The sequence below is a fragment of the Coptis chinensis genome, chromosome 7 (assembly GCF_015680905.1).
Source record: "Coptis chinensis isolate HL-2020 chromosome 7, ASM1568090v1, whole genome shotgun sequence".
Taxonomy (NCBI): Eukaryota; Viridiplantae; Streptophyta; class Magnoliopsida; order Ranunculales; family Ranunculaceae; genus Coptis; species Coptis chinensis.
The window spans coordinates 31,220,139-31,243,712 of record NC_141462.1 but is presented as its reverse complement, the minus strand read 5'-3'; the positions used below and the strand labels follow the sequence as shown (position 1 = coordinate 31,243,712).

Genomic DNA, 23,574 nt, shown 5'->3' with positions numbered 1-23,574 from the left:
GTGGTAGCCTTTTATTTTGTGACCAAAGTACCCTTATGAGGTTTTAATACCGAAAATGCCCTTGATTGCCTGACTGGTGTAGTTGTGATTTTTTTATTATTATTATATTTTAATGGAATGTGGTGCAATTGTGCAGTGTGGTGTGTAGCCGTACGCATATTAGCCTGTACATCTTACTATATTAGAAAAATATAGGGATCGATGAACAGGTGTTTTCACGTACGTCACAGGGGCATAATCGTCATTTCACTTTCTATTGTGGGGGCAAAATTGTCAATTCACAAGAGGATAGAACAAACAAGAAAATTCTAGACAGAAAGAGAGAGTGTGAAGGGAGAAGGGAAGGAAACCCAACTCTCTCTTCTTGCCTGGCCTAAAATCGAGTAGAGCCTACACAAAATTCGAGACAAAAAAAAAAAAAAAAGATAATGGCTTTAGTTATTCCAAGTAGGAAGGAGAAAACCCTTGCTGGGATTATTAGACAGATTGATGATTATTTCTTGAAAGCTTAGGCGTCAGGGAGAAATGTGATTCTGCTATTGGATATCAATAGGTATGGTGACTCTCTTTATCAGAAAAATTGTGTTGATGATGCAGAGGATGAAAGGGAATTTACTTACGTACAAGGCAGTCATAATGGACCGAAGAAATGGGGAGAGATTCATCCTGAATGGGCAGCATGTAAGAGCGGAGGCATGCAGTCTCCAATTGATTTGTTGCACGAAAGGGTCACTTTGGGACGCACTTAAGAAAACTAAAGAGAAGCTACAAGCCAGCGAATACAACGATAAAGAATAGAGGCCACGATATAATGGTAAGAAGTTAAGAATACTAGTTTTCAGTAATTAACCCTCACAACTCACATGCTATCAAGCCTCGACGCATTTCCAGTAATTCCCCTGTATGCAACCTGGTGTTTGGAAAGTTGATGCTCACTTTGCTACATATTGATTTGTGACGCATGCAGTTGAGATGGGTAGGTGGGGCAGGATCAATTCAGATCAACAATACTAAATATGTGCTCAAGCTATGCCACTAGCACTCACCCTCATAACACACCTTCAATGGGAAGAGGTATTTCTTGATGTTCTGTTTTATAAATGCACAGATTGATGATTATTTCTTGAAAGCTTCGACGTCAGGGATTGGTATTACTAGCATTTGTTACCTGATTAGTATTACTAGCATTACTAGCATTTGTTAACAAAACTAAACAAACAACAATGTAGCTATATTCACTGTTTCTTTAATGTAATTGTTGACGTTGCGAAGTTCATGACTGTGGTTCGTTTTACAGGGAAGCGGTGCAAGTCTTCTAAGGTTTTAGTTGCACTTTCTTGGAGTTGGTCTTCAAGAGCCCTCCATTCTAGCAAGGATGTTATAGACTTTAATGAATCTGGTGAACCTTCCAAGCCTGGTGCATATGGCGTTACACTGGATAAAATTTATGCTGAGGAAGAGAAGTTATACAAGGAAGTTAAGGTAATTGTACGTCTTTTAGTTTGTTTTTAAACATTGTAACATTATATGTAAACTCTATGCAACTTATACTCGGACAAATAATCGAGTTCATATTAATAGGTAGGATAATGACTTTTCGTAGGCTGTTAAGTGTGGTTAGGATGTTAACAAGTGATGACTAAGGGCAAGTTAGTTAGGAGAAGAGGGTTCATGTTAGATAGGGATTCGAGAAAAGATTTTTTCTCATTTGTGAGTCCACTATTGCTTCTCTTACCCTGCAATTTATAGCCAAGTGACCGAATGTGGTGTGAAAGTAATGGCGTGCTGATGATTTGAGAGTTCCAGCATTTTTTCTCGATTAAGGCCTACACAAAATTTGATCTAGATTATCCTTTCTCTCATCTTCTCATGATTTTTGTTCCAGTCCTAATTCGTAGAGAAGATCAATATGAAGCTTTCATTATCTGAGAAAAAAAATCCAAATAAACAGAATATCCATTTTATTGGCAGTGAGACTATTATTCAAAACTTCAACAAAAGATTGGTTCAAATTTGAGAAGTTATCATTATCTGAGAAAAAAAATCCAAATAAACAGAATATCCATTTTATTGGCAGTGAGACTATTATTCAAAACTTCAACAAAGATTGGTTCAAATCTGAGAAGTTAAACGAAGGTTCATCCTGTCGATCATTCTCCATGTTTGTTGATTTGTTTTCTTTTCATCCGTATTATGTTTGTTGTTGTGTTAGTTCCAAGTTTCATAGTCTGAGTTATATTGGATTGGTGGTTAAATTTTACAATGAAATCATGTTTACTAAAATGGATAACGTTTTTGTGTTGGTGAGCCAGTTGACCATATGATTGAATGAATCGATTATCCATTCTTTGGGTTTTCATATCAGCCTAATCATAGTTTTTAATTAATTAGGTTTGTATTCTTCTAGATTATTATATAGGTAATACAATCTTTCCATATTGTATAGCCATTCGATTAAGAACTCCGTCTTTTTTGGAGATATTTGTTGTGGGTAATAGTTGAATAAGTTCTTACACAATGCCTTTCCCAGACTTTCTTTTGTGTTTTTCTAACTATCTTTTCCTTATTGCATTTACAGTTTGATATTACCTACTCAAGCCATTTGTTCTTGGGGGGTCTTTATTCCAAAAAATATGCCCAATAATTGGGTATGAATGTTCTTTTCTCTTCTTTGGATATGTATGTTTTTGTCCGGATCAAAATTATTTTAAACTGTTCTCAAGACATTCAAGAGTTCGTGTCTTCTTTGGATATGTATGGTTTTTGTCTGATCAAAATTATTTTACCTGTTCAAGACATTCAATAGTCATGTTTAAACTCTTGGGATTATAGATTTGATCTTTTAGGCATGATTGTCTATTAAATGGTTTATGTGCCTTCTTTTACTTTTGTTATCTTACGATGAAATATATTGTTTGCTTTTTTGCTTTTGGGTCTTGAATTTTGTATCATGGTGCTTGAATGGTACTATCAGTAGACAGGGTTATCGCTAGAGATTAGATGGCTTCTTTAAAGGTAAACTATTTTTTTTTTTTTTTTGAGTTACTAGCCGAACCTTTTTCTATGTTGTTCGTTAAAGAGAAAGTAGATTAAGTCTTTGGTATCTCCATTCTCTAGAACCAGTCAGCACTAAGTAGTTTTTCCACAAAATAGCAAGCAAATACATAATTTGTGTCTCATGAGTGGACGTGGATTCCCCCATCTATATGAATGAAAACAAGTATAGTTTTATTGGAGGTAAGTACATGCAGAGGTAGGTGAGTAGCTAATATTCTCTATTGCTCCACGTCTCCACCTGAGTGTGAGCGACGTTGGTAGAAGTAATTTATGAGGGGTGAATGGTTAGTTGGGGAGCTTGGAATTAAACATGACCTCCACGTTTTTTGTTTTGCTTTAAGTTTTGATTTCGTAGAATGATTGTATATAATGTTGTAGTTATTTCTCATAAAATAAAAAGTGAATGCAAACGTATTACTGTTATATAGTGGATCTCATTTTAGAATTGATATGCCATGCACCAGTTTCAGTCACTCTTGATGGTAGGATGTCAAAGTACGTATTTGGATGATACTTATCAAGTACCAAAGGAAGTATTTGCATTATATTATTCATTTTTAGTTGTTGTTTTCTATCAAGCTGTCACTCAAATTTTCGTTAGTCATAACCATGTTTAACATAACATTAGTAAGGTACGTTAAGGGCAATAATTTACTTAACATTGTATGATTGACTTATACTTCTTAGTATATTAATTTCAGCTTTAATATAACACAACCATGACCTGGTCTTTTATCGGATAATACTTTTTGACACTTGACTTGACTTCTTTTCCTCAATGATAAAGTGTTTATATAAGATTTTGTTCAACATCTACTGTTTTATGTGGAGTTTCCAATTTCATCTGATTCCACGGTAAAGGATTACAAAAATATGTGAGGTGTCGGCCATATTTGGTTCACTACATATCGGTTGGAGTTGTTTGCTACATATCTGTCGACTGTTGTGTCTTAGCAGAAAGCCACGCTACAACATAGTTTTTATTAGAGAGCATTTTGACCACTTTCATCTATTTTTGTTTCCTTAATTTTATTGGTAAAGTAATAGGTTCATAAAAGATATGTTGTGGTTAATAATCATTGGTTTAATTAAATTTTGTGTTAAACTGTATGTATCAATAATTGTTCCATTGAAGAAATATCTTTGTCTAAACCGCTTGAACAGTCTTGCAGAGCCAGCTGGGGAGTTGCAGAAATCATATGAGCAATTTCTTTGTCATATGAAGTTATACATGAAAAGGGAAAGCACATGGTAATGCCTCTTCTTTGCTTTGTTACCCGCTAGTTTTCGTTCTATCTTCTCAAAATTATTATAATCTAATCTGCAGCTGATGCACTTCAGCACCAGGAATGAAAAGGTACCATGGCTAGCTGCAAAGTGCACTCACTCATATAACAAGGAAAATGAAAAAGATCAACCAAGTCGCTTGCAGAGCTGAAGCTGGGACCTCGGGAGCTAATTTAAAAGTGAAAAATAGTGATCTTAAAAGTGTTGAAGCCAAAATGTTTAAGGAAGACGTATCCACGGAAAAGCGGAATGGGATATCATTCTGACTCAAAGGCTCTTTTTTCTTCTAACCATTTCTCAAAGCAAAAAAGAGAACATGGATGTGGAACCAGATAAAGCTAAAACATTTTGTCTTGGCACGTGTTCTTCATATTGTGAAGAGTTATAATTTCTGCTGTCAATGTAAAAATTGAATTTTTAAAGTTTGTTAGAGGAACAGGTTTAGTTTGGATGTCAGAACCCTGTTCAAATTTGTATCATTATCACGTGTGCACGTGCATGATGCTAGTGAATTATGTACAGTCCCAAACACAACACAAGCCGTTGACCCATTTCAGTCACAACTGGGTTTGGTTCAAACCAACCCATACAATTTCTTCTCTACCCATTTCCCTTCTTCTTCACCCATTTTCATCATATCTGAAACCACCATTATTATCAACCGTTGAACACGCAAGAACACTCAAAATCGAAACCCCAACATCTTGCATCCACAAGTCGCAACATATCCACACAATAAAACGAAAATCAGACCTCCAACATAATAACCACCATGATGGCGAACCCAATTTCAAACCAAACATTACCAAAACCAGATTTAAACATCACGAAATTGGCACTACCCAACAACACGAAATTTGTTTCCAACTAGCTTCATGAAAAAAAAACTTCTCCAAGAACAAACCACAAAAACCAAAGAACCTACGAATAAAAAAAAAGAACCCTATTATAGGTTTTGTTTATATTGAGGAAGATAACAACTAACTACTTTAAATCTGTTAGTCTCAGTTGTATGTTTTAGTTGCATCTTACTTCGGCACGTGTCCGAAGGCATTTAGGTCTTCACAAGAAAACCCAACAATAAACTGATGGTCAACCTTCACTCCTGCACTGACTGAAAATTGACCCAGTCAACCAGTGAGATTGGGGGTGCAAAATAAATATAAGGAAAATTAGGGGTCTATATCAAATGACCACTCCAATTGGGGTCTATGTAGAAGTGTAAAAAAAAACCGTTGACCCATCATCCGGTAGGGTATCCGGTCTTCACCCGCCACCCAAACCTGCACCGACCCGAAAACAAACCCGCTCCGCCCCGCCACCATTTTACGCGGTCGGGCTATGAGTGTAGGTTCTAAAACTCAAACGACCAAAAGCCGTCCAATCCAATACGCGTGTCAAAAGTCGTCAACCCGTACAATTTCAAGACTCTAACTCTAATATTTTTGTATTTTGTTTATTTTTTCTTTTAACTTTTGTAGGAATTTGGGAGATATGAACACAAACTTATGAGTTCAACATCAATTTCAAATATTCAAGTTTGAACATTGGGATATGAACACAGACTTATGAGTTCAACATCAATTTCAAATATTCAAGTTTGAATATTGGACAAATATCAAAAGTTTAAATTCAACTTTCAAATTTTGGAGAAGATTAATTATTCATCTTTGTATTAATTTCGAATTCTTTCAATTTATATTTTATTGTTTTGTACCATAGATCTTCGCTCCCATTTTCATTTTATCATGCTATGGAAAATAATCAATTTACAAATGATAAATCACGAGAAAAAAATTTCAAATTTACAGATATGGTTTTGGGTTTTAGTTCAGTTTTTTTTTTTTTAATTGATTGATTATATTTTTTTTTGTTTATGTTGTGAATTGAAAATATATTACTTGCATAATTAGAAAGTGTTTTTCTGGGTGAAATTGGGTTAAAATGATAATTTCCACTCGACCTGGATGACCCGCCTAAAACCCGCCCCGTAAGCTGACCCAACAGGTCGGGTGATGGTACTAAGACATGACTTCAACCTGCCCCCGCCCCCGCCCCTCCCCGTTGGTGACCACTGGGTTTGTATCCCCTAGACCCGCCCCAACCCGACCTATCATTATTTGACCCGCGGTTGACCCGGCCCGCCCCGTATTACACCTATAGGTCTATGTCTAAAAAACCCTAATCCAACTTGAAAATGTTGGACGAGTTCCTATTGAAAAAAGGCAACTGACAAAGAGAGATCATTCTCTCCTTGAATTAGTGTGCACTATGGTTATAGCCGTCCAAATAGACAGCTCATACCCAGATGGGATTTAGAACTAAAAAGACATGTGACGAGGCAAACCCAACAAAATAGAGTGGGCAAACCCAAAAAAACAAAGAGGGAAAAAACTTATATATCTTCCCACCTTATTTGCTGAACAATCATCCGAAATCCTTAGGTTCTGTTTTCTAGTGTCCTTCCTTACAAGACATTCTATGGAGTTCGATTTTCTATCAGGTAAACTCATTCCCAACTTCATATATTTTTATGTAGAAGTATAAAAATAGATTTTTTGGTTTTAATCCTATTTATTGCTATATAACATATCATTTAATAAAATCGCCAAACCAATATAATATTGATTTTGGCTTTGATAACATTAAAGGGAATGAAGAAATTTGTACTGACTCAGATCAATTTGAAGATATTTATGGGGATGATAATTACAATTGTGAAGATTTTGATTAAGCCAAGGATGGTGTTGCTGAAAATAATATAAATGGGTCTCAAACTGTTGAAATAGAAGAGGGAGATTATGAAGATAAAGCGGATAAATTATGTCCTTGTGCTGACATGGAATTTGATTCACCAGATGAAGCATATAATTATTACAACAATTATGCAAGGCGGATTGGATTCAGCATTAGGAGGTACTCGACTTCTAAATCTCAGCGTACAAAAGAAATTAATGCACACTCGTACTGTTGTTTGCTCCAAGGTTTTAGCAATTCTTCGAAACCGTTTGAAGATAAAGGCAGAAAAACATATCCGATTCAAGAACAGGATGCAAGGCAACAATGTACACCCGAACAAAAGATGGCAAAACTTGGATTGTCTCTCGAGTTATCGAAGAACACAATCATCCACTTGTAACTCCGACCAAAAGACACAAGCTGAGGTCTTCAAGGAAGATACCGGAAGAGCAAGAACGTGTGCTTCAGAACATGCAGTTAGCTGGAATCAAAACAAATCTTATGATGCGATACATGGGAACTGAAGCTGGAGGAAGCCGCAATGTTGGCTATAGCGAAAGAGATGCCAGAAACCTTTTCGGTAAAATTCGAAGACATGAGCTTCTAGTGGGAGATGCACAATCTGTTCTTGAGTTCTTCAAGCGTCAAGAAGTGGATAATCCATCATTCTTTCACTCTATCCAAATTGATTCAGATGGACAGACTAAGAATTTTTTTTTTGGGCTGATGCGCAATCAAGGATGGATTATCATTATTTTGGGGATGTTGTTTGTTTTGATCCTACATATGGGACAAATAGATATGGCATGCCATTTATACCAATTGTCGGCGTCAATCATCATTTCCAAACAATAATATTTTGAGGTGCGTTGCTTTACAATGAATGCGAGAAGTCATTTGAATGGGTTATGAAAGCGTGGATGAGGTCAATGAATGGTAAGCAACCAAGAGTGATTCTTACCGATCAAGAATCAGCAATTGGAGGAGCAATAGAAAAGGTGTTACCAAGTACGCCATCGCTTTTGTACATGGCATATTACTAGAAATGCAAAGACAAATTTGTCACACGTGATTAATTCAAAAGAAGGTTTTTTGGGTGACTTCATGTATTGTTTGTATGGGAATGAGACCGTTGAAGAGTTTGAGCTAAGTTGGAAAGAGATAATTGAAAGGTATGACTTAGAAGGGAACAAGTGGTTAGCGAGGCTTTATGAAAAACGACAAAAGTGGGCATCTGTTTATGCTCGTGACATATTTTGTGCGGCCAAGTATGATAAGTGCTCAAAAAGTGCTATTTAACCCTCGATTATGCCTCTTGTTTAGCCATCTTAGTGGACTAATAGTGTTTATAAGTTGTGTTTTAAGACTCTACAGGTGAAAAAGAGAGTTTTTGTAGAATATTAGAGAAAATGGGGTAAAACGAAGCAATTCGGAGCATTAAGGATCACATGGGAGGCCCGTGGACAATCATGGAGAAGGCCAAGGAATCGAGCTGTTAAAGGTGCGACTTGGACCTATATTAAAGTCTATTTGGAAGCCCAAGGCCAAAGGATTCGTTGCTTGGACCAAAGCCATTAAAAAGAGGATAGAAGGATAGAGCGAGAGAGAGAAAATCGGCTTATGCGCCCAGGACGATGGATCGGCGGCCCAGACGCATTGATTGAGTCCGGGACGATAGATCGAAGCGTCCGTGACGATTGATTGAGTCCGAGACGCATGGATAATGCGTCTAGACGATGAATCGACAATGAAGCCAATTCCTTCTCGGTTTTGGACATGAAGTTGGACTCGAAAGAAACCTATTTGTATTAGGAAACAAATGACGGTTTGGAATGCTTCTAGAGCTCATTGTAACCCCTATAAATAGAGGACCTAAGTGCCTCATGTAATTTGCCAATTCACTTATATTCTTGTCTCCTTAACTCGGAGGCAGAGAGAGATTAATAATAAAAGATCGGTTTTAACTAGTCGAAGTCTTAATAAATTAGTCTTTCTAGTCTTATGTTCTTCAACTCTTCTTCTTCTCGTTCTTCGTGTTCTTCCTTCTATATGGAAGGCTAATCTTCTCCTTCAAGGGAGAAGATGAAGCCCTGCTTAAAGTTTAATGATTCTTCCGGTTCATGGTGTTCTTCATCAGGTTAGTTCTTTATGTTTGTAGTTATTAGTTCCATTGCCCACACCGTGGATGGAAGTATATGAATAGGGTTTATGTTTTGCAATATTAATATCATGCTAGTGTTCTTTACTTTTCTTCTAGTAGTGTAATTCTTTAGAGTTAGGGAAGTATTTTTTGTGTTGCCTTAGAAGGGGTAGCTCAGGGAGTGGGCTGCCTTGGGGAAGTATTTCTTTGTGTTTGCCTTAAGTGGTGATTCATTGAATGGCTGCCCTATTAGGAAGTACTCCTTGATGTTGCTCTTGGTAATACATTGAATGGCTGCCCGAGCTTACATAAAAGGAAAGAAGATATTAATAGCATAAACATAGGAACAACCTTAAGTAGAGTTAATTCTTAACGATGTTTCATCAAGCGGCATCGACACTCGCTCGATTGCCTAATTGTAGTCTACTTGTAAGAACAACCATGAAGCGTAAGATCATAGATTAAAAGTATTGGTGGATTCTAATCTCTTGAATTCCCTCTCTTATAAATTCTCAATAGTTTAGTTAGTTTAGCTTAGTTTAGCATTAGAATCTACAATCTCTACAATATTAGTTTTAATCCTCAAACCCCTTTCCAAATTCGTTCTTCACATAACATACACTTAAAAGTGGAACGATACCCTACTCATCCTTTATTTATTGAGGGATAGTTAGGTTTTGATACGCTTCTCTTTGTTCAACGACCATATACCATCTACATACTAAAAAGAGAGAGTGTCAATGGCCACCGCCGTTTTTAAAGTTGTTTATGTTTAAGGTTTTCTTTCAAGATTAGAATTTTGGATCTTGAGGTAATTTTAGCCGCGATCATCCATCCTTTTAAGAAAGAAAGAAGCTTGAAGGACATCTCAAGACAAGATCTACCATCCAGTTAGTCAAATCTTCATTCTTTTTTTATTGCTTTTTAGTATAGTTGCATCATAGTTTAGTTTTATTGCTTTCTAGTATAATTGCATTTAGGATCTTTTCAACAATTGAAGTTGTAAGCCAACACAAATAAATATCGGACTCTAGTGTTTTTTGTCCGAATCTTGACAAACGGACTATCGCCCGTGGGGTGGTACTTAAGCAATCCAAGTGATTCACCATAGCCCCTCAAGAGAAAACTTTTAGACAACGGCGAGGTATTAGCTGCAAAGCCCAACTCGGTTGAAGAAAAGTAGTTTTACATTCTAGTATAAGTTAGAATAGTTGCATAGTAGGATAGTTTATTGTTATTTTCGTGATAGAATTTTCTAGTGTATGCCCCCGTCGTCCATATCATCGTCCCAAAGAAGAACACAACAATGGACAAGGTTTAACAACCGACTCACAAGAATACTAGACGAGATTGATACAATGGCCGACATAATGAGGGAGGTGTTTTGGACACCAATAATCCCGAAGCTATCCCACCCATGCAAGCACAAGAGAAAGAAGTTGAAGCGATTTCTATTCGCCAATCATTGGAGACCCACCCAAAGAAGATTGTTTTTCCGAGACGAGTTTAATCGGTTTGAACTTAGAGCATCAAGAATCTCTATGCTTCCAAAGTTCAATGGTTCGCATAATGTTCACTTTATGTTCACATGAACAAATTTCTATCACCCCCGAGAACTTTCAAGAATCGTAATATCGGGGATGAGAGTATCAAGTTAATTCTTTTTTCCACTCTCCCTCGAAGGAAAAGTATCCGAATGGTTAACCGCACGTACCGATCAATTCAATCAACAACTGGGAGAAGTTGAGAACAAAGTTTATGAACAAGTTCTACCCCCACCCCGTAAGCGTGATGCCATGCAGCTAAAGCCATCGCCAATTTCAAAGGGAAGGTGATCAAGAATATCATCAAAGCTGGGAGAAATTCAATAATCTGCTAGTCTCATGTCCACATCATGGTTATGATAAGAGCACATTGGCTCATTTTTTCTTTTCGAGGACTTTCTACTATGAACAAGCAGATGATGATACGATCAATGCATCAAGGTAAGTTTACATCATTGGATGGAGAGGAAGCTTACAACTTTCTCGAGAATTTAGTCTGAAGACACTCAACAATGGAGTACTAGCAACGAGGACGAGCTAGAGTGGAGGGTGTCAAGAAATTTGGCAACCAAATTCAAGAAGACCCAAATCAAGCAATGCTATCAATTATGGCAAGCCTATCAACGGGACTTGAAAATCTGAACAAGAAGTTTGATCGGGTTCTCCATGAATCCTCCAAAACCAAACAATTTCCAAGCTAAACCTCACCATCCAAGCCTTGTTATACCATTTGTGAGCTATGTTCGATGAAGGCCATACCATCAAGAGTGTTCAGATTATCCGATACTAATGCAGAGGCATGTAGTATCAACTCTTTAGGAAGAAATAACCCGGTTCAATCAAGGACGTAATTATTGGAAGCCTCAAAATACAAATCACGTGAATTTTCCTCAAGGATTCCAAAATCAGCCAAATCGGGCCGAATAACCGAAGATCGGTTCCAAAACCGCCAACAACCATACGTAAATCAACGGTCATACCGAGAACCAAAGAATACCAAGCCAACACAAACAGAGAGTTAGTACCAGATCTTATGAGTGGATATATTGCGCCTATGCCTCAGGCAAGCAAAGCAGTTACCCCACATCTGGAAGATGCTATCACCACCATTGTCAATGATAAAACAGACAAATCAAAGAACCCAGAAGTTGGAGAATAACTTTAGTGTCATTCAAGGCCAGATAGGGCAAATCGCTGCCGCCTTGACAGAGAGATCAAAAGGAGCATTACCAAGCCAGCCGGAGCCAAATCCAAAAGGAAAAGGTGTCTTGCAGGTGGATAACCCGGAGATTACTCTCGGTCAAATGCCCAAGTTAAATTTCATGTCACCACTCACGAGGTCGCAAGAAAGTTGATAACAAGATTGTCTATGAACCAGGAAAAGATTCTGTGGAGCCTAAGGTAACTTATGTCCCCACCATCCCACCCAGTTCTAACATTCCAGATATATCTAGTGTTGTGCAACCTGCTGAAGAAACTGTTGAAGGAACTACTGTGGAAGTAAGTAAGAAGAAGCCATCACAAGTGACTCCACCTGTCACTCCACTATTTGTTACCAAGCCAACCGCTCGAAAAGAAGAGAACCGATATTGAAGAATCCAAAGACCGTTTCCTTCAAACTAGTGAATACCGTAAAGGATGACCAAGTCTAAGGAGATTTTGGCGATGTATGTTTCAGAATTTACAGATTAATATCCCATTTCGACCGCCATCAAGCAAGTTCCCTCATATGCCAAGTTCCGAAAGATCTAGTAAAGAAGAAGACCAACATTCCAAAGAAGCTTTTATCGCCAAAGATGTTCATCATTACCCTACGTAATCTATCGGTTGTGGAAACCGAAAGATCCCGAAGTCCAACTGTTACATGCAGAATGGAGATTCTTTGGAGGAACAAGCTTTATTAGATTTGGGTGCCGGTGTGAATCTTCTACCATATTTCGCCTACGAAGAAGTCATTTGAAGGATCTAAAACCAACCGATGTTACTTTTACACGGTTGATAGATAGATCGGTGAAGATACCTAGAGGACTCATTGAAGACGCCATAGTCAAGATCGAAGATTTCTATTATCCGGTTGATTTCATAGTACTAGACACGTAACCTACATCCGTAGGCAGATACCAATCATTCTAGGCGCACCATTCTTGGCCACCGCAAATGCACTCATCAACCGTCGAAACGGTAATATGACGTTATCCTTTGGTAATATGAAAGTCGAGACCAATGTTTTCCATATGTTACAAAGAACCACGAGGAGGTGTAATACCGTGAATCCAGGTATGCATGATTGAAGCGTTAGCTAGCACGGGATTATCTAACTTATTCATATCCCCGGCCGACGAAGTTATTGAAAGCTCGGATGCATTTCAGATTGTGAGGAACTTAGTGTTGAGTCAATCAATGCGATTTTGGATTCATCATTGCCTTGGATGACATCAAGTTCAAAGAAAAGCTTGAATCACCTATGCTTGATAAACCACCTAAAGAGCTTAAGAAGGAGCCGCTTAAGCTAGAATTGAAGCCTTTACCGCCTACACTCAAGTATGTTTTCTTGGGAGATTTGGGAACCTACCCAAGAGTCATTGCATCGATCCGACTACACGGAGCAAGAATCCGTGTTAGTGGCACTTTTAAAGGAACACAAGTCGCCTATAGGTTGGACAATTGATGATATCAAGGGATCAGCCCTATGATAGTTCAACATAGGATTCATCCGGAAGAGGATTCCAAGACTTCTAAGCAACCACGAGGAGGCTTAATCCGAAAATGAAGGAAGTAGTTAGAGAAGAGGTCGCCAAACTCCTTGACGCCGCATTATCTACCCTATTTCGATAGTCAACGGGTTAGTCCAGTTCAAGTTGTGCCAAAGAAATCCGGAACCACGTTGATCGAGAACGAGAACAATGAATTGATACCAACCGTGATTCAGACCGGATGGAGAGTTTGCATCGACATGAAACCGAATAGCGATCAAGGAAAGACCATTTTCCATTGCCATTCATCGATCGATGTTAGAAAGATTATGGACAAGCTTACTATCGCTTTCTTGATGGTTACTCGGGATATTTTCAAATCCATATTCACCCCGAGGACCAAGAGAAGACCACATTCACATGTCCGTTTCGAACATTCGCTTACCGTCGATGCCTTTTTGGTCTATGCAATGCACCGCCACTTTTCAGCGATGCATGATGAGTATTTTGACGACATGGTGGAGAAATACATGGAAGTTTTATGGACGATTTTTCAGTTTTTGGATCATCTTTTGAAGATTGCCTACACCATCTTTCCTTAGTCCTTAAACGTTGTTGCGACACCAACTTAGTTCCGAATCGGAAAAGTGTCACTTCATGGTAAAGGAAGGGATAGTGCTAGGTCACCAAGTTTCAAAGGAAGGAATTCTAGTAGATCGAGCTTAAGATTGATATTATAAAGGATCTACCCAAACCAAGAACTGCTAAAGATATCCGTGCCTTCCTAGGTCACGCTGGATTCTATCGCCGATTTATCAAGGATTTCAAAGAAAATTGCAAGACCATTGCCACATTTGTTAGGAAAAGATATTGTCTTTGATTTTGATACATCCCGCGTTGAAGCTTTTATGAAGTTAAAGGAAGCACTCACATCGCCATTCAATCATTCGTGCGCCCGATTGGAACCAGCCATTTGAAATCATGTGTGATGCATCTGATTATGCTATAGGAACTGTTCTAGGACAAAGAGACAAGAAAGTGCCGTATGCAATCTACTATGCTAGCAAGACTCTAAATGGAGCTCAGATTAATTATTCTACCACTGAGAAGGAACTCTTAGCCGTTGTCTATTCTCTTGACAAATTCCGACAATATCTGATAGGTTCAAAAGTGATTATCTATACTGACCATGCTGCCTTGCGTCATTTACTCGCTAAGCAGGATGCCAAGCCTAGGTTGATCCGATGGATACTACTTTTACAAGAATTTGATTTGGAGATACGTGATAAGAAAGGAACAGAGAATGTCGTTGCTGATCACCTTTCTAGATTGCTAGTGGAGAATACGGAAGACAATTTACAAATCTGTGAGACTTTTCCTGATGAACAGTTGTTCAGTATATCAGAAGTGCCATGGTACAGCCACATTGCAAATTATCTTGTGACCGACAAGGTACCATCACATTGGAGCAAGCAAGAAAAAGATTTATTCTACTCAAAGGCCAGATATTATTTTTGGGATGATCCATACTTATTCAAGAAGTGTTCGGATCAAATTGTTCGAAGATGCATCCCAGAATTGGAACAGAATCCATTCTATCATTCTCGTCATGATCAGCCTTCATGGAGGACACTTTGGCCCGCAACGTACTGCAGACAAGGTATTACAAGCTGGATTCTATTGGCCTACTCTTTTTAAAGATGCAAATATTTATTGCAAAGCATGTCCGAGATGCCAATTTTTGGGTAAGATCTCGAAAAGGTTCGAGTGGCCTCAACAACCGATCCTTATCTCAGAAATCTTTGATGTATGGGGTATAGATTTCATGGGACCATTTCCTCCTTCTTTTGGTTACACCTATATTCTACTAGCTGTGGACTATGTTTCAAAATGGATTGAAGCAGTTCCTACGAAGACCGCCGATCATAAAGTCGTCGTGGACTTTCTGAAGAAGAACATTCTACCAAGATTTGGAACACCGAGAGCCATCATCAGTGATAACGGTTCTCACTTCTGTAACCGTGTATTTGGGAATCTTATGGCAAAGTATGGAGTAATTCACAAGCTAGCTTTACCATATCATCCTCAGACTAATGGTCAAGCAGAAGTTTCGAATAGGGAAATCAAGAGTATTCTGGAAAAGACAGTAAATCCATCTAGGAAAGACTGGTCTCTTAGACTCCAAGATGCACTATGGGCATACAGAACAGATCAAAAAACACCCATAGGGATGTCACCCTATCGTTTGGTATATGGAAAAGCATGTCATCTACCCGTTGAAGTTAGAACATAAAGCCTATTGGGCAGTGAAAGAGATGAATTTCAACCTAGATCAAGCGGGGAGAAAGAGGAAGCTTCGGATCGCTGAATTAGAGGAATTGAGAAGTGATGCTTATGATAAGTCAAGGATTTACAAGGATAAGACTAAAGCATTACATGACAGAAGAATTCTCAAAGAGATTTTGAACCCGACGTAAGGTTCCGGGTCTACAACTCTCGCCTAGAAATTTTCCACGGAAAGTCGGAGATCTAGATGGATCGGGACCATTTATAGTAAGACATGTCACACCTTTTGGAGCTATTGAAGTAGAAGACATAAAGAGAAGGACTCGTTTCAAAGTCAATGCTCATCGACTAAAAGCCTTTTCTCGAGTTACCCATCGGAGACGTGGAGGCCATTTTTCTCAAGGATCCGGTTTATCAAACCACTTGTTGAAGCGGAAAATGGGGTAAGTTACCTACACACCTTAAAGATTACATTCTATGTCTTGCTGAACCCGTTACTCTGTCTAGTTTAAGTTTTTGCATGAGGAAGCCAAGCGCCGTAAGTTTGACTCCTTAGGATCTCATTAGTATAAGTGCAACCGATAGCGGGCCCTCGATTTTCATAACTTTATCATTTATCGAGAGGAGTTGCAAGCGGAGTCAAAGTCTCATAACTCTAGTAGATCGAAAGTATAAAATGTCTATAGGAAGTAAGCATGTTGTTGAGAGATCAGTTTTGGAATGGGAATTCTAGTCTTGAGGATCCGACTTTAAAAGACTCACATTACGCCTTAGGGATCCGACGTAAAAAGACCTATCATCATTTTTGAAAAACTTTCGTTTTAATTATTCTCGATCACTTCATTTCATACCACTAAATTTTGATTAGGAACCCATGCTTTAAGGTCCGGTAGTTTTCAAACTAATGTTAAGATTTCCTTTCCCTTTTTACATGTAATTTTAGTCTTCTAAAAAAAAAAAAAAAAAAAAAAAAAAAATTATATGGGTTTGGGCCAAATCGGTTCATATTTCGCCCAACAACTCATTCTCTTCCCCACATCACCTCAAAACCCTAACAGAGATTCGCCACCTCCACCACCACCACCACCCATTGCCGGAAATCAGTTCAGAAATCATCCATCAAGAATTCCAAACCCAACCACTCAAAGTGTGGCCTGGGACACATCAATTTTACTTGAACATCAAGCGCCCAGACGCAACAAAGCAAATTTTTTAATTTGTTCCACCACCACTTCATCCCATTTTTATATATCATTCACAACACAGCATAAGCTACCCACCATTGCCAAAATTCGAAAGACACCATCAAATTTCACACCCCGCCAAAATCAAAAATTTTGAACTCAACCGTGCGTCCGGGACGATAGATAGGACATCGAAAGTTAAGGCCCAGACGCATCAGCTCGACCAGTGAACAGTAATTACAGTTTCGCCTTTTTGGTTGTCGTTATTCGTTTTCCTTTGTTTGATTATTATGGAAGTCTTAAAAGAGATACATCCAGAGTTGAAGTTTGGGAATTTGTTCGAGAGAGAGGGTCTCTCGACACACTTTGGAAATGCCATATCAACGTTGAGTTGGGATGTGTTTTTGTATGACGAGAGTGACTCGTATGATGAGGGTCTAGTTAGACAGTTTTTCGGTGCTATAGACCATTTCATACCAGAGACGAGTGAGCTTGTGTTGAAATTTGAGACAGACGAGTTTAAGTTGACGAGGGAGATGCTCGTGAGTTCACCCGTGATTCGATGTATGCGAGGGGATGAGACACCTATACCGGGAGGATTGAAGGATTACCATGGACGCCTTGGCCCACATACGAGGTTAATCAAGCAGGCCGCACAAAGACCAAGTCTCCCTGCAGAAGAACCAAGCAGACTCGCGATACAAATGGCTTTGTCACAACGTAGTAGGCACGGTGAGTGAGAACACTTTATACCAGCCCGGTCTACACTTGCTTTGGATGTTGATGACTAGGGACGTTAGAATCTGTATGTGTAGATTTATTCTTCGAAGGCTGGGGAATATGAAGACAAAGAAGGTAGAGCATTCTAAGATAGCACTCCCGGTCATAGCCACAAAAATCATGGAAGGCTTAGGATTTAGATCAGCTGCTCGGATGAGACTCGAGAGCTATGATCCTAAGAGTATTTTGGCTACAAGGACCGCAGGAGAATGGAGCTCCGAGTACTTAGATGTGATGGGACAGCCGACGTACCCTGTAGCTGCACCACACCCTACTGAGTATGATTTTGGAAACATAGCACCCTATCAAGCTATAGAGGATCAAAACATGAGGGCTGCTATGATACATATGCAGAGGGGAATGCAGGCGTTGTTTGAACATCAGAGGACTACCGAAGCAAAGACCACACATACACTTTCGGGACTGACGAGGTCAGTAGATACCCTGGCTAGTAGTGTTGACGAGATTAAAGAGCGGGTAGTCAGGCTGGAGAGTCAACCGAGAGGAGAACGAGCAGACAGAGGACGTCGTAACGTCAGAGGCCGCCACGAGTAGTTTTGAGCACGGTTTGCTCAGTAGGATTAGTTACTTTAATAATCCTGTATTTGTTTTGTTTCTTGAACTAATGATATTTGATTTTCTCTATTTTGTAAGCTTAACCTTTATATGACAGAGAAAGATCAAATATTGATATTCGGCATCAATGGTAATATCCTACCTTTTTCTCATCCACTTCATTTACTTCTTTATACATTGAGGTCAATGCATGCATAAGTAGGGGGAGGGTGTACTTGAGAAACGAATTTCAAAAATTAGTTTTCAAAAACAAAAACATTTTTGTTTTTATATCAAGATAGCATGAGAAAAATGAATTTTAATGATGAGTCCGGGATATATATTCTATAACGCTTTTAGTGTTGAATTTGATAGATAGTTGATATTATTGATTTCATTGCCGCTTTTAGACTATTTATTATGCTCGGACATAGTTCTTATTGATAGAATTCTTTATCAAGGCACCACCATAATACTTTAGTCGGTTTTGTGTACTTTTGCTAGAAGAGAGATTTAAACCCCTAGTAAACCGGAAGTAGAATTTTTTAGACTTAGCCCGTGAGACTTGAGCTTTATACTCATTCTTTGGAGAGTTCTTACGAAAAATCCGAAGTCTTAGTGACTCATCATCTTTCAGTTCTTTATGTCGTTGTAATATAGTCTCATTATTCGTTGATTTGGTTAATCAAAGTGACATCAACCGGGAGATAGCCATTAGGTCTTGTAGTCTATTCAAAACAGTAGTATCATACCGATAAGTCAAGTAGTGAACCCATTCAGCCTTTATCCCACCTAGTAGGACCATCATGTTAAACCCTTTTGAGCCTTACAATAAGCCATTTTTTTCATAAAACCCTTGACCCATCACCCAACTCCAGACAAGGAGTATAGCCAAAATCTTTATCAGCCATACCCATATGTTTCTGAGAATATGAGGGGCACAAGGAGGAAGAAAGACCACAAAAGGAAGATTACAAGGAAATATCAGAGAGATACAATGAAGTCCATCATTTTGTTCAAGTGAAAGAAGCTAGTGGAAAACGAGCATATCCAGTACTAATCAAGGATATACCACTGAGCTTTAAAAAAAAAAAAAAAAAAAAAAAAAAAAAAAAAAAAAAAAGGAAGAACGAATGGATGGAAAAGCTAAGACAAAGGAAGAATTTTCTCTGCAATACAGAATTTGAAGAAATCTTCCAAAGAAATAAGCAAAACCCTTAGTGTTTTCAGAAACAACCTTAGAATCCTTTTTACCTTTCCTTCATAAACCAATACCCAAGCCAAGTTACAACCCATGACTTATCACTACAAAGATGGTAGTGCTAAGTCTAGAATAGGTGAGAGGATGCTAAAGTGAAGGACCCGACACTTCATATGTGATTGACATTCTTTCCATGAGACTACTTTTATTCGTAAGTCCTGCTCTTCAAGGTAGTATGTGGGATGTTCAGATGCATTATTCTTTTCCCCACATACATGAGGTAAAATAGTAGACCATCTTCCGAGAGATTCTTTTTCGAGAGTATGACCGGTGAGGATTGAAAGTCAAGATTATCTACCTATGGTAAACTAGGGATTTAGTTTCTTGGATAGGAGAGTATAGAAAATTGACTAAGTACACACATAAGCCTTGATTGAGAATTTTTGTCAATTTTACTATCTCTCATCATAATCTATGAGTCTTTGCAGCAATGTAATTAGCAATGGAGATTGTCTATTGGAGTAAGCACAAAGTGGGTAAGGAATTTCTCTCAAAAAAAATACTATCATTCTTGAACATGCTATTGATTGATTTTGTGGGTATATCACCGAAAACCCTCACGAGACTATAACTCGTCCTTTTGGGGAACTTAAAGGTTTAAAGCCTTGTTGCATATGGTAAATGCAATCGCGATGCCCGCTAAAAATGAGTTAGGATTTTATTTTTGTTATTAGGATGTGATTTTGATCACTTTATCTTTTTTTTTATCTTATTTGCTAAGAGACTAGCAAAAGGCTAGTTGGGAGTTGTGATAAGTGCTCAAAAGTGCTATTTAACCCTCGATTATGCCTCTTGTTTAGCCATCTTAGTGGACTAATAGTGTTTATAAGTTGTGTTTTAAGACTCTGGAGGTGAAAAAGAGAGTTTTTGTAGAATATTAGAGAAAATGGGGTAAAACGAAGCAATTCGGAGCATTAAGGATCACATGGGAGGCCCATGGACAATCATGGAGAAGGCCAAGGAATGGAGCTGTTAAAGGTGCGACTTGGACCTATATTAAAGTCTATTTGGAAGCCCAAGGCCAAAGGATTCGTTGCTTGGACCAAAGCCCGCAAAAGAGGATAGAAGGATGAAGCGTAAGAGAGAAAATCGGGCTTACGCGCCCGGGGACGATGGATCGAAAGGCCCGTGACGCATTGATTGAGTCCGGGACGATAGATCGAGCGCCCAGACGCATTGATTGAGTCCGAGACGATGGATAATGCGCCTAGACGCATGAATCGACAATGAAGCCAATTCCCTTCTCGGTTTTGGACATGAAGTTGGACTCTAAAAGAAACCTATTTGTATTAGGAAACAAATGACGGTTTGGAATGCTTCTAGAGCTCATTGTAACCCCTATAAATAGAGGACCTAAGTGCCTCATGTAATTTGCCAATTCACTTATATTCTTGTCTCTTAACTTGAAAGTGAGAGAGAGATTAATAATAAAAGATCGGTTTTAACTAGTCGAGTCTTAATAAATTAGTCTTTCTAGTCTTATGTTCTTCAACTCTTCTTCTTCTCGTTCTTCGTGTTCTTCCTTCTATATGGAAGGCTAATCTTCTCCTTCAAGGGAGAAGATGAAGACCCGCTTAAAGTTTAATGATTCTTCCCGGGTTCATGGTGTTCTTCAATCAAGGTTAGTTCTTTATGTTTGTAGTTATTAGTTCCATTGCCCACAATTTTGGGGATGGAAGTATAGAATAGGGTTTATGTTTTGCAATATTAATATCATGCTAGTGTTCTTTACTTTTCTTCTAGTAGTGTAATTCTTTAGAGTTAGGGAAGTATTCTTTGTGTTGCCTTAGAAGGGGTAGCTCGGGGAGTGGGTGCCTGGGGAAGTATTCTTTGTGTTTGCCTTAAGTGGTGATTCATTGAATGGCTGCCCTATTAGGAAGTACTCCTTGATGTTGCTCTTGGTAATACATTGAATGGCTGCCCGAGCTTACATAAAAGGAAAGAAGATATTAATAGCATAAACATAGGAACAACCTTAAGTAGAGTTAATTCTTAACGATGTTTCATCCAAAGGGCATCGCACTCGCCTTCGATTGCCTAATTGTAGTCTACTTGTAAGAACAACCATGAAGCGTAAGATCATAGATTAAAAGTATTGGTGGATTCTAATCTCTTGAATTCCCTCTTATAAATTCTCAATAGTTTAGTTAGTTTAGCTTAGTTTAGCATTAGAATCTACAATCTCTACAATATTAGTTTTAATCCCTCAAACCCCTTTCCGGTCTCGTTTCTTCACATAACATACACTTAAAAGTGGACGATACCCTACTCATCCTTTATTTATTGAGGGATAGTTAGGTTTTGATACGCTTCTCTTTTGTTCAACGACCATATACCATCTACATACGCAAAAAGAGAGAGTGTCAAAGTACACAACTCAACGCAGTGAAAGTATAAATGCATACTTTGATGGTTACTTGAACAGAAGTTTGCCCTTGTCAACATTTATGAAACAATACAAAATGGCTGTCATTGTTAGAAGGGAGGCTGAAAATGATGAGGACTATAAAACCAATTATACGAAGCGTGCTTTGAGATTTTTAATGGAAATTGAGAAGGAAGCAGCAGAAATTTACACAAGAGAAATATTTACAAGGTTTCGAGATTAGTTACATGAAAGTTTTTCGTATCATCAAAGAAAAGTTGAGGACGTTGGGATAAGGTCCACATTTCGTGTGTGGAGATTGGGCCATGAAAACACTTTCCGAACGGTAAGTTTTGACTGTGAAGACAATAGTGCCACTTGTAGTTGTCTATTGTATGAATTTACCGGTTACTTGTGTAGGCATGTTTTGAAGGTTTTTGTTGTTATGGATGTTTTGCACCTTCCTCATCAATATATATATTAAAGAGTTGGACTAGGGATGCAAAGTCTGGATCAGTTATAAGGAAAGAGGGATATGATGGGAGATAGTAGCTGATTGTCATAGGGCTAATACAAACAGATTTAGTAGTCTTTGTTTTGAAGTTGTTAATATCGCTACTAAAGGTGCTACTATCGTCTGTTGAAGTTTACAAGGTAGTAATGTTGGGTTTCCATCAAGTATTAAAAGAAGCTGAGTCTACAATGAAAAATATGAGAATCAGTTCTCTAAATCATATTGAAAGTGGACTTAATGATAGTCAGAAATGTTTAAGGAGCCGTATGGACGAACCAAAGCCACTAGTTGATCCACCCATTTTGAAGCACAAGGGGCGACCAAAAAGAATACCATCATGGCAAGACAAGAACAGAAAGAGCTCCAAGCTAGACGCAAAATCATAGTAAATTATAGTCATTCATAGCTCTGTATTTGCTGAACTCATTACTATATATATGCTAAATCTTGTGTTGTTGGCTTGTACACAATCTTCAGTTGCAATATCCACTGATATGTCTAACATGAGCCAAAGAAAGAAAAGGAAAAGAGGTATGAGCAACTTAATACGTCAAGTAAAACCGTCATGTGCGTTCATGTTTGACTCATGTTCAATTAATTGTATTTACTTGTTTCAGGCCAAAATGTTGAAGCTTGTGCTACGAAGACTAATCTTGAGCCCGATAATTCTAGTCAGGTAATGATAACCATGGGAATGCTATTAGTTAAGAATGTGTTATATTAAATTTTATCTCCAAAATAACTAAGATGTGGGACTAAATACTCATATTTTTTTGTGATAAAATATGTTTTTTTCTTTATAAATTCCTCTTTTTGACTTCCCAATTAGAATTTTTTTTGTTTTTCATATACATTCTTTTTAATTTTGTTAAATTATCTCTCTGACTAGTCATTTTTGCTTGATCTGTGGGTATCATGAAAGGATACAATTAATCCAGCTTTATGGAGACAGGGGCGTTTTGATCGGGAAGTAGAAGTTTCAACACCTAATGAAGAAGAGTGCTTACAAATCCTCATGGTAGGTATCTGCCTTCCATAAAGAGAGAAAGAGATGGGTGGGCCTGGTAAAACTTTTTAGATATTAAATGATATGTAGGTGCTACTTAAGAATTTGTCAATAATACTGATGTTGAATCATTGGCCAATGGGAATTAGTTGTGTTTGGATGG

The 23,574-nt window shown here is 38.2% G+C and overlaps 1 pseudogene; it reads left to right on the top strand.

The window, feature by feature from the left end:
• Positions 1–7,696: 7,696 nt before the first annotated feature.
• Positions 7,697–22,535, top strand: LOC147487112 (protein FAR1-RELATED SEQUENCE 5-like; annotated as a pseudogene).
• Positions 22,536–23,574: the final 1,039 nt, after the last annotated feature.